Source organism: Tamandua tetradactyla, chromosome 2 (genome assembly GCF_023851605.1).
Source record: "Tamandua tetradactyla isolate mTamTet1 chromosome 2, mTamTet1.pri, whole genome shotgun sequence".
NCBI classification, from domain to species: domain Eukaryota; kingdom Metazoa; phylum Chordata; class Mammalia; order Pilosa; family Myrmecophagidae; genus Tamandua; species Tamandua tetradactyla.
Window position 1 is genome coordinate 185,634,831 of NC_135328.1, and position 13,999 is coordinate 185,648,829.

Sequence of the window (13,999 nt, forward strand, 5' to 3'; positions counted from 1 at the left end):
GCGGGAGACGCAGCGCAGTGAATTAACGGACGTGCGCGCGGAGCTCAGGGTGCTGCAGTGTTGTGGGAGAAACAAACCTCAACGGAATAACCCAGCGTCTGCTAATAATAAACTCCGAATCAACTACGGTCTGCGGCCAATCTCTGTTTGCCTGCTTTTGGGCAGCCAAGGAGTTAAGGATTGTACCTTATTTTTAAAAGGTTGAAACAAATCAAACCAAGAATAATATTTCGTGGCATGTGAAAATTACACGAAATTCGAACTTCAGGATCCATGAATGAAGTTTTATTGGAACACAGCCATGCTCGTTTACATTCAGCCTGTGGGGACTTTTTTGCCCTATATCGGTACCGGTGAGTAGTTGTGACAGAGACCACTGGCCCCCAAGGTCTAAAACATTTATCATATGGCTCTTTCAGAAGAAATTTGCTGACTCTTGGAATACATCAGCTAATACATAAATTACAGATTGGCATAAATGACAGCAGATAACCATCTATATTAGATAGAGGTTTTGGTTAAGACACTCCTGACATTCTTAATCAAGAACCTAAAGAAGAGCAAGCAAGAAAGTAGAGCTAGGGGAGAGAAGCAGCTTCTGCACACTTGGGGAACCGAAAGGCTTTGGGGGTTGGGGAGTTGGGAAGTGGGGAGGGAGGCGAAATGATGTTGGAGAGGTAGGCAGGGGCCAGATCATTCTATTCTGCAGAATGACAGCAACCTCAGATGACTTCTGCATTGTAGCCCTGTGTGTGTGTGTGTGTGTGTGTGTGTGTGTGTGTGTGTGTGTGTATGTGTGTAGGTTGTCACTTTGGGAGGAAGGGCAGAGGCTCCTCGACTATCAAGTCCCAAGACTTCATAAGACATCATCAACTTTTCCCTCCTCTACTAGTTAACCTGGTCTCCTTGGTTCCAGGTGTAGCTGCCAGAGTGCTATTTTAAAACATATATCTTGATTCATGCTACAACATAGATGAACCTAGAAAACATTGAGTGAATTTAAGCCAGACACAAAAGGACAAATATTGTATGGTTCCACTTACATGAATTATCTAAAATAAGCAAATTCATAGAGACAAAGTAAATTAGAGGTTACCAGGGCATGTGAGGGGCAGGGGTAGTTATTGATTAAGGGGTGCAGAGTTTCTGTTTGAGATGATGAAAAAGTTTTGGTAATGATTGGTGGTGACAGTAGCCCAACGTTGTAAATGTAATTAATGCCCCCAAATTGTACACTCAAAAATGGTTAAAATGGAAAATGTTGTTATCCATACATTACCACAATAACATTAAAAGAAAAAAAAAGGATAAGGCAGCTTTATGCATTCTCTTCTACAGTATGGTCTTCAATGATATTATTAGATGAAAAAAGCAAGATTGACAGCAGTGTATAGTCTGCTACCATTTATGCTGTTAAAAAATCTTTTTATAGGCTGAGCCCCCAATCTTGGGGTTTGTTCATATGAGACTTAACCCCGCAAGGGATAGGCTAAGCCTACTTAAAATTAGGCCTAAGAGTCACCCTCAAGAGAACCTCTTTCATTGCTCAGATGTGGCCTCTCTCTCTCAGCCCACCCGACAAGCAAACTCACTGCCCTCCCCCTCTCTACGTGGGACGTGACTCCCAAGGGTGTGGACCTTCCTGGCAACATGGGACAGAAATCCTAGAATGAGATGGAATTCAGCATCAAGGAATTGAGAAAATCTTCTCAACCAAGAGGGGAAAGAGAGACATGAGACAAAATAAAGTGTCAATGGATGAGAGATTCCAAACAGAGTTGAGAGGTTATCCCAGAGGTTATTCTTATGCATTGGATAGATATCACCTTTTTAGTTAAGATGTAATGGAGAGGCTGGAGGGAACTGCCTGAAAATGTAGAGCTAGTTACAGTAGCCATGTTTCTTGAAGATGATTGTATAAGGATATAGCTTTCACAATGTGACTGTGCGATTGTGAAAACTTTGTGTCTGATGCTCCTTTTATCTACCTTATCAACAAACAAGACATATGGATTAAAAATATATAAATAATAGGGGGAACAAATGTTAAAACAAATTTAGTAGAGTGAAATGCTAGTGATCAATAAAGAGAGGAGTAAGGGATATGGTATGTATGAATTTTTTTCTGTTTTCTTTTTATTCTTTTTCCTGAACTGATGCAAATGTTCTAAGAAATTATCATGATGAAAATACAACTATGTGATGGGAAAAAAAAGAATTAATGGAGGAAGGCAAAACCGTGTTTATCTCTGTTCTGATCAGCTCAACTAGCAAATTGGAAACATTAAATACCTCTGTTGAGTTTGCTGAACTGCTACTCCATTCTCATTTAAAAATGCTGTAGACACAACGTGCAATTGATATACCCACTCATTTAATTAATTCAATAAAGTTGTATGCTTATAGCATGAATATTTATTTGATCTTAAAAATATTTTTATATGCATAGAATATGTGTGGACAAATTCACCAGAAGCTAAAAACAGAAGTTTCCCTTCGGGCAATGTGCTGGTTTGAAATGATGTATGTACCCTAGAAAAGCCATGTTTTAATCCTAATCCCATTTTGTAAAGGCAGCCGTTTCTTCTAATCCCTATTCAATATTGAATGTTTGAAACTGTAATTAGATCATCTTCCTGGAAATGTGATTTAATCAAGAGTGGTTGTTGCACAGGATTAGCTGGAGGCGTGTTCCACCAATTTGGGTGGGTTTTGATTAGTTTCTGGAGTCCTGTGAAAGAGGAAACATTTTGGAGAAAGAAGGAGATTCTGAGAGAGCAAAGCCAGACAACAAAGCCACGAGAAGCAGAGTCCACCAGCCAGCGACCTTTGGAGAAAAAGAAGGAAAATGCCTCCTGGGGAGCTTCATGAAACAGGAAGCCAGGAGAGAAAGCTAGCAGATGACACCGTGTTCACCATGTGCCTTTCCACTTGAGAGAGAAACCCTGAACTTCATCAGCCTTCTTGAACCAAGGTATCTTTCCCTGGATGCCTTAGATTGGACATTTCTATCGACTTGTTTTAATTGGGACAGTTTCTCGGCCTTAGAACTGTAAACTAGCAATTTATTAAATTCCCCTTTTTAAAAGCCATTCAGTTTCTTGTATATTGCATTCCAGCAGCTAGCAAACCAGAACAGGCAGTGGCAGGGAGATTGTTTTCATGGTAGGCTCTTCTGTACAATTTGAATTTTAGAATTTTGTACAATGTACGTGTATTTAAGATAAAGTAAATTTTAAATAAAATCTCTGACATTTAAAAAACAAAATGTGATCCTGTAACTGCTCCTGTCAAAATCTCAGTAGCTTCTCTGCCCTTCCTCTCATAGTGACAACCTATACACACACACACACACACACACACACACACACACACGCAGGGCTACAATGCAGAAGTCATCTGAGGTTGTTACGATTCTACAGAATAGAATGATCTCATAAATACACCTCACATGTTACTGATTTTATGTAAACAACTGTATATCACTGTTCAAAATCAAAGCCATTTTAACTATAAAACAAGCCAACAAAGAAGCACCCTGCACACCAACAACATGAGAAGCTAAAAGTAGCAAAGTTAATATCATTTATTGAATGTCTGTCCCTCATAGCAGGAACAGTTAGGTTTCTTTGAATTTGTTATCTTGTTTTTACTGAGAAAACTTATTTGCCCTGGCTCTGCTGTACCATTGCTCTGTGCCCCAATCTCCTCATCTATAACAAGGGGGTCATAGCAGCTACCTCATAGCATTGTTGTAAAATTAAATAAGTTACATAAAAGTACTTAGAACATTACCGGGTACAGGGTGAGTTCTCCATGTTAACTTTCACTCACCCAGAGGTGGGTGCTTAAATCCAGACCACCTTCTAAACTGTTTTTTCCACAATCACAGTGGAGCAGTATAGTTAATGAAGGCCGTGATCAAAATGCCAAAAAAAGCCCCGTGTCCAACCCCATGCTGCACCCTGCTCCCATGCCTCCCGCACCACACCCAGTGCCCCACACATCTGTGTCCTGCAGCACAAGCCACACCTTACACCGAAACCATGCCTCTGCACCTCATGCCCCGCGCCCACACACCAAGGTCCACGAGCCCACCCCTACACCCGTGCCCCATGCCTGACACCCCATGCCCCATGCCCCCTGCCCTGCATCCCCCAGACCTCTCTGCATCCCCATCCCTATACCTCCTATGCCTTGTGCCCTGCACCACACCTAGATGGCAAGCAATTCCAGGTTGTCTGTGGACAGGGGCAACTGACATAATCAGTCCCACAGCCCAAGGTAATCCCAAGCGGGAGGCTCAGGGCCACCAGACCCATTGGGCCCATAAGTGGAATCTCTGCTGAGATGCACATTGTTCACTCCTTAGCTCCAGGGTTGGCAGCTTTCAGCACTCACTGGAATCAGTGGATCTGGCTGGAACCACATCAAGTCCCCATCCAACTCACCCAGCTGCCACAGTCACGGAGAGGCAGGCCTGAGAGGAAGAGGAGACCCAAGAACATCATCTGCAGGGAAGAAATGGAAAGTGCTGTCTGGCAAACTTCCTATCTGTCTAGCTTCAAACAGATTCTTACATAAGTTGCATCCCCTGCATGAGGCCTGAGCCTTGGTTTGGCAGGGAATTACTGATGAAGCAAGTACAAAAGCAGACCTTCAATGCAAACCCAAGCAAATACAAAACTTTAAACAACAGAGGGAAATCAACTTTCAAAAACTCTACCAAGATAATCAAATGCTTCTAAGACAACAGAAAATCACAAAGCATATGAAGATGCAGGCAGTTATGGCCCAGCCAAATGACCAAATTAAAACACTGAAGGAGATGCAGACATTGAAACAACTAATCAAAGGTGTTCATACAAATCTCCTAAGTAAATCCAGCATCATTATTTATAATGATATAAAGGATATCAAGAAGACCCTAGAAGAGTATAAAGAAGAATTTGAAAGAATAAGTAAAAAAAAATAGCAGATATTGAAGAGAAGACAGACACTGTAGACCAAATACAAAATATATGAGAAAATATATATATATATATATATATTAGAGACACACAATAGCAGATTTACAGAAGCAGAAGAAAGAATAAGCAAACTGGAAGACAGGACAATTGAATTAGAATGCACAAAAGAATGAATGGCAAAAAAGATGAAATTTTTTTAACTGAATCTTGGGAAATGAGGGACAACACAAAGTGCACAAATATAAAAATCATTGGTGTCCAGAAGGAGAAGAGAAGAATAAAGGGCTAGGAAGATTGGTTGAGGAGATAATGGGGGAAAATTCCCAACCCTTGTAAAATATATAAATATACAAATCAAGGAATCGCAATGAACCCCAAATAGAATAAATCTAAATAAGCCTACTCCAAGATACATACTAATCAGTCTATCAAAATCCTGAAAGTGGCAAGAGAAAAGTGACTCACCATATACAAAGGAAACCACATATTACTGAGTTTGGACTACTCAACAGGCACCATGGAGGCAAGAAGGCAGTAGTATGATATTTTAAAGATCCTGAAAGAGAAAGACTTCCAGCCAAGAATTCTTTATCCAGCCAAGTTGTCTTTAAAAATTGAGGGAGAGATTAAAATTTTCACAGACAGACAAAGGTTGAGAGAATTTGTCAACAAGAGACTTACCCTACAAGAAATACTAAAGAGAATTCTGTTGGCTGAAAAAAAAAAGAAAGAAAGAAAAAACAAGAGAGGAAGGTCTGAGGGAAGGCACAGGATTGAAGAGTGCCAGTAAGGATAACTTAAAGGATAAAAAGAGAAAGAGGTAAGAGAATATATAGATTTGATGGATAAAAAGAGAAAGAAGGAAGAGGATATATAGATCTGACAAATAAAAAACAAAGGGTAAGCCCAGAGGCGCCAGTCTTTCCAGAATATCAACTAGTTCCATTCCTCTAGACCATAATATTGATAGCCTTTTCCAATATGAAAAAGTTAGAATAAGCATAGTCCAAATAACCCTAAAGATTGGGAGAAAGATCAAAGAAGAAGGTGGAGTTATAACAGAGAAGATAGGATTTAATGATTGAGTATGACTGCTGAATCATTATATTGATATTTCTCTTAGTTTCCAGTGTCTTCGAGCAGCTGAAACCCATATCAAACTCTGAACTCTGTTCTATAACTACTTGTTACAATGCACTTTGAAATGTATTGCTTTTTCATATATATGTTATATTTCACAAAAAAAGTAAAGGAGAAGATGATAGATTCAAGAAACGCCATTACAGTAGTAACTTTGAATGTTAACAGACTAAACTCACCAATTAAAAGATACAGATTGGCAGAATAGATTAAGAAATATGGTCCATCTATACACTGCTTACAAGAGATGCATCTTAGACCCAAGGACACAAACAGATTGAAAGTGAAAGGATGAAAAAAGATGTCCCATGCAAGCTGTAATGAAAAGGAAGTAGAAGTAGCTATACAAATATCAGACAAAACAGACTTTAAATATAAAGGCATCATAATATACAAGGAAGGACACTACATATTAACAAAGGGGATAATTCACCAAGAAGAAATAGCAATAATCAAAGTGCATGACAAAACTGAAGGGAGCAATAGATGTTTCAACAATAATAGTGAGAAATTTCAATACACCACTCTCCTCTATAAGTAGAACAACAGGACAGAGAATCAACAAGGAAATAGAGAACATAAGCAATTTGATAAATGAATTAGACTATATATATATATAGCTTGTTATACCCTAAAACACCAGGATATACACTCTTCTCTAGGGCTCATGGAATGTTCTCCAGGATAGATTATATGCTGGGGCACAAAACAGGTCTTTATAAATTTTAAAAGATTGAGACTATTCAAAGCATTTTCTCTGACAACAACAGAACAACCTAGAGACTAATAACCACTAAAGAGCCAGAATTTTCACAAACAGATGGAAATTAAATAACACACTCTTAAACAATCAATAAATCAAAGAAGAAATTGCTAGAGAAATCGGTAAATATCTGGAGATAAATCAAGATGAGAATACAACATTTTAGAACTTACGGGATAGGGCAAAGGCAGTGCTGAGAGGAAAATGTATTGCCCTAAATGCTTATGTTAAAAAAGAAGAAAGAGTAAGAATCAAGAACTTAACTGTACTCCTGGAGGAACTATAGAAAGAACAGCAAACTAATCCCAAAGCAAATAGAAGAAAAGAAATAACAAATGTTACAGCATAAATAGATAACTTGGAGAACAACAACAGCAATAACATCAAAAAACAATAGAAAGAAACAATAAAATACAAAGTTGGTTATTTGCGAAAATCAATGAAATCGATGAACCCCCCCCCCCCCAGCTAAACTGACAAAGAAAAAAAGAGAGAGGATGCATATAAACAAAATCAGAAATGAGAGGGAAGCTGTTACCACCATCCCTGAAAAATTTTTTTTAAAAATCATGAGGATACTATGAACAACTCTACACCAAAAACTAGACAACTTAGATGAAATGAACAAATTCCTAGAAAAGCATAAACAACCTACACTGACATGAGAAGAAATAGAAGATCTCAACAAACCAATCACAAATGAAGAGATCCAAACAGTCACCAAAAATCTTCCTACAAAGGAAATCCCACCACCAGATGGCTTCACAGAGGAATTTGATCAAATATTCCAAAAGAACTACACCAATCCTGCTCAAACTCTTCCAAAAAATTGAGGAAACTCAGTTTTTATGAAGCTAACTCATTTTATGAAGCTAATATCACTCTAATGCCAAAACTGGTAGACACACCACAAGAAAGGAAAACTACAGGCCAACATCCCTAATGAATATGGATGCAAAAATTCACAACAAAATACTAGAAATCGAATCTAACAACACAATAAAAGAAATATACACCATGGCCAAGGGGGGTTATTCCAGGAATGCAAGGGTGTTTCAATACAAGAAAATCAATCAGTGTAATACAGCACATTAACAAATCAAAAGGGAAGGATCACATGATCATCTTGATTGACGCAGAAAAGCCACTTGACAAAATTCAGCATCCTTTTCTGATAAAAACATTTCAAAAGGAAAGAATCAAAGGAAACTTCCTCAACATTTTAAAAGGGATATATGAAAAACCCATAGCCAGCATCGTACTCAATGGTGAGAGACTGAAAACCTTCCCCCTAAGATTGAGACTAAAACAACATGCCCTCTGTCACCACTATTATTCAACATTGTACTAGAGGTTCTAGCTAGTGCAATCAGGCAGGGAAATGAAATAAAAGTCCTCCAAACTGGAAATAAGAAGTAAACTTTCACTATTTGCAAATGACATGATATTATACTTGGAAAATCCTGAGAAATCTACAGCAAAGCTTCTTGAGCTAATAAATTCTGCACAGTGGCAGAGTACAAGATTAATGTGCAAAAGTCAGTAGTGTTTCTATACACAAGCACTGACCAAACTGAAGAGTCAATTTAAGAAAAACTCTGTGCAAAACAGCAACTAAAAGAATCAAGTAACTAGGAGTAAACTTAACCAGGGACATAAAGGAACTATACACAGAAAATTATAAAACATTATTAAAAGAACTCAAAGATCTAAAAAGGTGGGAAGACATTTCCCTGCTCATGGATAAGAATGTTAAATGTAACTAAGATTTCAATCCACCCAGATTTATCTACAGATTCAATGCAATACCAATCAAAATTCTACAACCTACTTTGAAGACTTGGAAAGGGTTGTTATTAAGTTCATTTGGAAGGGAAAGAGACCTCAGATAGCTAAAATATCCTAAAAAAGAAGAAAAGTGGGAGGACTAACACTTCCTGATTTTAAAGCTCATTACAAAGTCACAGTGGTCAAAACAACAAAGTACTGGAACAAAGACAGAGGTACTGACCAATGGAAATAAATCAAGAGTGTGGAGATAGATCACCAGATCCATGGTCAAGTAGTCTTCGCCAAGGTTCCCAAATCCACTGAACTGGGACAGAAGACTCTTCTCACTAAATGGGCGTGGAGAACTGGATGTTAATAGCCAAAAGAATGAAAGAGGACCCTTACCTTATACCCTAAACAAAAATTAACTCAAATAGATCAAACACCTAACTGTAAGAACCAGTACTATAAAAACTCCTAGGAGAGAATATAGGGAAACAAGACCCTTATTACTTCAAGACCCAGTAATAAGAGGTAGCTTCCTAAACTTTACACCCAAAGAACAAGCAACAAAAGAAAAAAAATAGATAAATGGGAACTCCTCAAAATCGAATGTTTCTGTGCCTCAAAGGACTTTGTCAAAAAAGTGAAGAGGTAGCCAACTCAGCGGGAGAAGTATTTGGAAATCACATATCAGGGAAAGGTTTGGTACTTGTATACATAAAGAAATCATACAACTCAACAACAAAAGAACAAACAACCCAATTATAAAATGGGCTAAAGATATGAGCAGACGTGTTTCCTAAGAGCAAATACAGATGACTCAAAAGCACATGAAGAGATGCTCATTTTCATTAGCTATAAGGGAAATGCAGATCATGACTACAAGATAGCACCTCACACCTATGAGAATGGCTGCTATTAAACAAACAGGAAACTACAAATGTTGGAAAGGATGTGGAGAAATTGGAGCATTTAGGCACTTCTGTTGGGAATGTAAAATGGTACAGCTGCTATGGAAGACAAATTGGTGGTTCCTTAGAAAATGAACTATCAAGTTGTCCTATGATCCGGCAATACCACTACTCAGTATATACCCGGTAGAGCTGAAAGCAGTGACACAAACAGACATTTGCACACCAATGTTCATGGCAGCACTCTTCACAATTGCCAAAAGATGGAAACAATCCAAGTGCCCATCAACAGACGAGTGAATAAACAAAATGTGGCATGTACATATGATGGAATATTATGTAGCAGTAAGACAAAATGACATCCTTAAGCATAGGACAAGATGGAGATGAACCTGAAGGATATAATGCTGAGTGAAATAAATTAGACACAAAAGGATAGATACTGTATGATTTCACTAAATTCAGAGGCTTATAGAAAAATATAGGGGACCTAGAGGTACACAGAAGCCAGAGATGGGTGAACAGTTAGCTAATGAGGTTGAATCTAAATGTAAGGGAATGGGAATGGATAGAAGTAAAGGCAGTTCATTAGTGGGTTTATAAGTAATATCGCCATATTGAGTGTGAACATGACTGAAAGGGGTTGTGTAGAGCCATGTATCCCATCAATTACCACTACAAATATAAAAAAGTTCTTGCATGAACTGCTTCAAAGGTAAGAATTTTGAACAAAGAGCCAATAATAGAGAGGTATAGGGGGAAAACTACTGTTGCATGCTTTGGTCTACATTTAACAGGAAGACCACAACAGTAACAGGGATAAATAATTAAGGGGATGAGGACATAGTTTAAGGGGGAAGTTTGGATTTTCTATTTGGTGAGGGGGTGTTTATCAGTTATTTTTCTCTTTGGAGCAAGGAAAAATTGCCTAAAAATTGAGAGTGTTGATAGCTGTACAACTAAGTGAGGATGATGTGAAACACAGATTAACTCTAAACATTATACATGATGCCCAATGGATGGAGGTGGCTGAAGGACACACTGACTGAGAAGTAGAATGGCAAACTGTAGTGTATGCATATGATGGAATACTGAGCGGCTGTAGAAAAGAACGAAGTCGTGAGGCATGTAAAAAGGTGAATAAGCCTTAGGGACATTATGTAATGCAAAATAAGCCAGAAACAAAAGAGCAAATATCGTATGGCCTCTTTTAGAAAATACCTATAAGAAAATTGGGGCCTAGATTGTAAACTCTTATAGCAGACATTTAATTGTATTTGTTATTTCTAGATTTTGAAATGCTGTGCTATATATGTATGACCTGGAATCTCCCTGGAACTTTGGCTACCTGGGTGACAACTAAGACTCAGAGTCAGAGTGCTTCAGTTCTGAAAGTCAGCATTGCAACATGAAACAACTGTTAAAGAAACTGAAAAAGAGATTAGCCTTCAATTATAGATAAGAACAAAGCCAATTAGGTTGGGATTAAGGCAAATCTGAATACAAGGGTAAGGAAGACATTGTCTATAATTTGAACTTCACCTACTGGATGAGACTGAAGGAAGAGGAGTTTATTTTATCTAAAACTTAAATTTTCTGTGGCACTTAATCTAACTCAACCTGTCTGGATAGCTCATTTAAACAGCTCAAACACATGGAGCCCAGAATGGGAATGAAGGCTTATAATTCTGTATAGTTTAATATAATGCCTGGATATGTCCAAGAGTATGTTGGGGAGATAATTTAAAAGTATTGGCAGAGTCTCTTGAGGGACAGGAGAGAAAAATATGGAACTATTAGGCTTTACCACCAGGAAAACCCCTGATATTGTCCCAAACATTAAGAACTCCCAAATCAGCAGGCCAAGCCCTTGATCTCTAGATTTGATCTCATGAAGCTTATTTCTGTAGCAGAGATGCTTAGCCTACCTATAGTTACACCTAAGAGTTTCTTCCAGAAAACCTCTTTTGTTGTTCAGATGTGCCCCCCCTCCCTCTCTCTAAGCCCAACTCTGCAAGGAAAATCATTACTCTCCCTGCTATGTGGGACATGACATACAGGGGTGAAAGTCTCCCTGGCAATGTGGGACATGACTCCCAGGGATGAGCCTGGCCCTGGCACCATGGGATTGACAACACCTTCATGACCAAAGGGGGAAAAGAAATGTAACAAAATAAGGTATCAGTGGCTAAAAGAGTTCAAAAAGAGTCGAGAGGCTATTCTGGAGGGCTGGTCTTACATAACTTTCAGCTAGATATTGCTAATTACCAAGTTTGCAAAACAGCAATCAAAACAATTCCTGTTAACCCTGAAGAACAGGGCTCTGCCTGAAATTCTACAAAAGTTTCATGCACTAACATTACTTTTCAGAAACCTAGAATCTCCAGATGGGATGGTCTGGGATTTGAAAAGACCATAATTGGAAAATTGGTGACAAAGAGGTCTGGGGAAGAACTATGTGGATAGACCTTTCTGAGTGGGCTAAAAACATGAACATATTTGTGTCCCATGTGAATGCACACCAGAGGGTGACTTCAGCAGAGGAAGGTTTTAATAATCAAGTGGATAAGATGACCCGTCTATGGATACCAGTCAGCCTCTTTCCCCAGCAACTCCTGTCATTGCCCAATGGGCTCATGAACAAAGTGGTCATGGTGGTAGGGATGGAGGTTATGCATGGGCTCAGCAACATGGACTTGCACTCACCAAGGCTGACTTGGCTACAGCCACTGCTGAGTGCCCAATCTGCGAGCAGCAGAGACCCACACTCAGCCCCTGAAATGGCACCATTCTCCGAGGTGACCAGCCAGCTACATGGTGGCAGGTTGATTACATTGGACCACTCCCTTCATGGAAGGGGCAACAGTTTGTTCTAACTGGAATAGACACATACTCTGGATATGGGTTTGCTTTCCCTGCATGTAATGCTTCTTCCAAAACTACCATCCATGGGCTTACAGAATGCCTTATCCATCATCATGGTATTCCACACAGCATTGCTTCTGATCAAGGAACATACTTCACAGAAAATGAAATGTGGGAATGGGCACATGCTCATGGAATTCTCTGGTCTTACCATGTTCCCCATCATGCAGAAGCAGCTGGATTGATAGAATGGTGGAATGGTCTTTTGAAAACTCAATTATGGTGTCACCTAGGTGGCAATACCTTGAAAGGCTGGGGTGATGTTCTCCAGGAAGCTGTATATGCTCTGAATCAGTGTCTGCTGTATGGTGCTGTTTCTCCCATAGCCAGGATCCATGGGTCCAGGAAACAAGGGGTGGAAGTGGGAGTGGTACCACTCACTATTACCCCTAGTGATTCACTAGGAAAATTTTTTCTTCCTGTCCCTGTGACCCTGAGCTCTGCTGGTCTACAGCTTTTAGTTTCAAAAGGGAGAGTGCATCCACCAGGAGAAACAACAATGATTCAATTGAAATGGAATCTACGACCTCCATCTGGTCGCTTTGGGTTACTTATGCCACTGGATCAACAAGCCAAGAAGGGGATTACATTATTGTCTGGGGTGATTGATCCTGACTATCAGGGGGAAGTAGGACTGCAACTACATAGTGAAGGTAAAGAGGAGTTTTCTTGGAATATAGGAGATCCCCTAGGGCGTTTTTTGGTACTACCATGCCCTGTGATTAAAATCAATGGAAAAGTACAACAACCCAATCCAGGCAGGACTACCATTGGCTCTGAAACTTCAGGAATGAAGGTTTGGGTCACCCCACCAGGCAAAGAACCACAGCCAGCTGAAGTGCTTGCTGAGGATAAAGGGAACACGGAATGGGTGGTGGAAAAAGGTAGTAATAAATATGAACTATGACCATGAGATCAGTTACAGAAACGAGGACTGTAATGCTGTTTTGTTCATGTTATACTATTTAAGTTGTAAGATATGAAGTTTAAGAATGAATATTACCCAAGGATTTACACCCTATTCTGGAGAGATTTAATGTGTTTCCAGTTATGTACAGGACAGTTGAGTATTGTTAGGTGGAAGAAAAAAATGTGTGTTTTATTGTTTTTTATATAGAAATCAGGTATGGTTTAAGGTGGTATGTATAGCTGCCAAGTTGACAAGGGGTGGACTGTCATGGTCAGGTTCATGTGTCAACTTGGCTAAGTGGTGGTACCTGTTTGTCTGTTTGGGCGAGTGCTGGCTTGTCTGTTGCGATGAGTTCATTTCCTAGAATTAAATCATGATCATGTCAGCTGCATCCACAGCTGATTCCATTTGTAATTAGCCAAAGGGGAGTGTCTTCTGCAACGAGTGATGCTTACTCTCATCACTGAAAGCCTTTTTTTTTTAAGTTTATTTATTTTTATTTTTATTTTTTTTATTAATTAAAGAATAAAAAGAAATTAACACAACATTTAGAAATCATTCCATTCTACATATGCAATCAGTAATTCTTAACATCATCACATAGATG

At 39.1% G+C, this 13,999-nt stretch overlaps 1 long non-coding RNA gene across 1 annotated transcript; it reads left to right on the forward strand.

Annotated features, from left to right (window-relative positions):
• On the forward strand, positions 1-7,429 carry LOC143674446 (uncharacterized). Its single transcript, XR_013171059.1, has 2 exons — positions 1-353; positions 4,373-7,429. It is a non-coding gene; the product is annotated as an uncharacterized LOC143674446 (long non-coding RNA).
• The last annotated feature ends 6,570 nt before the right edge of the window (positions 7,430-13,999 follow it).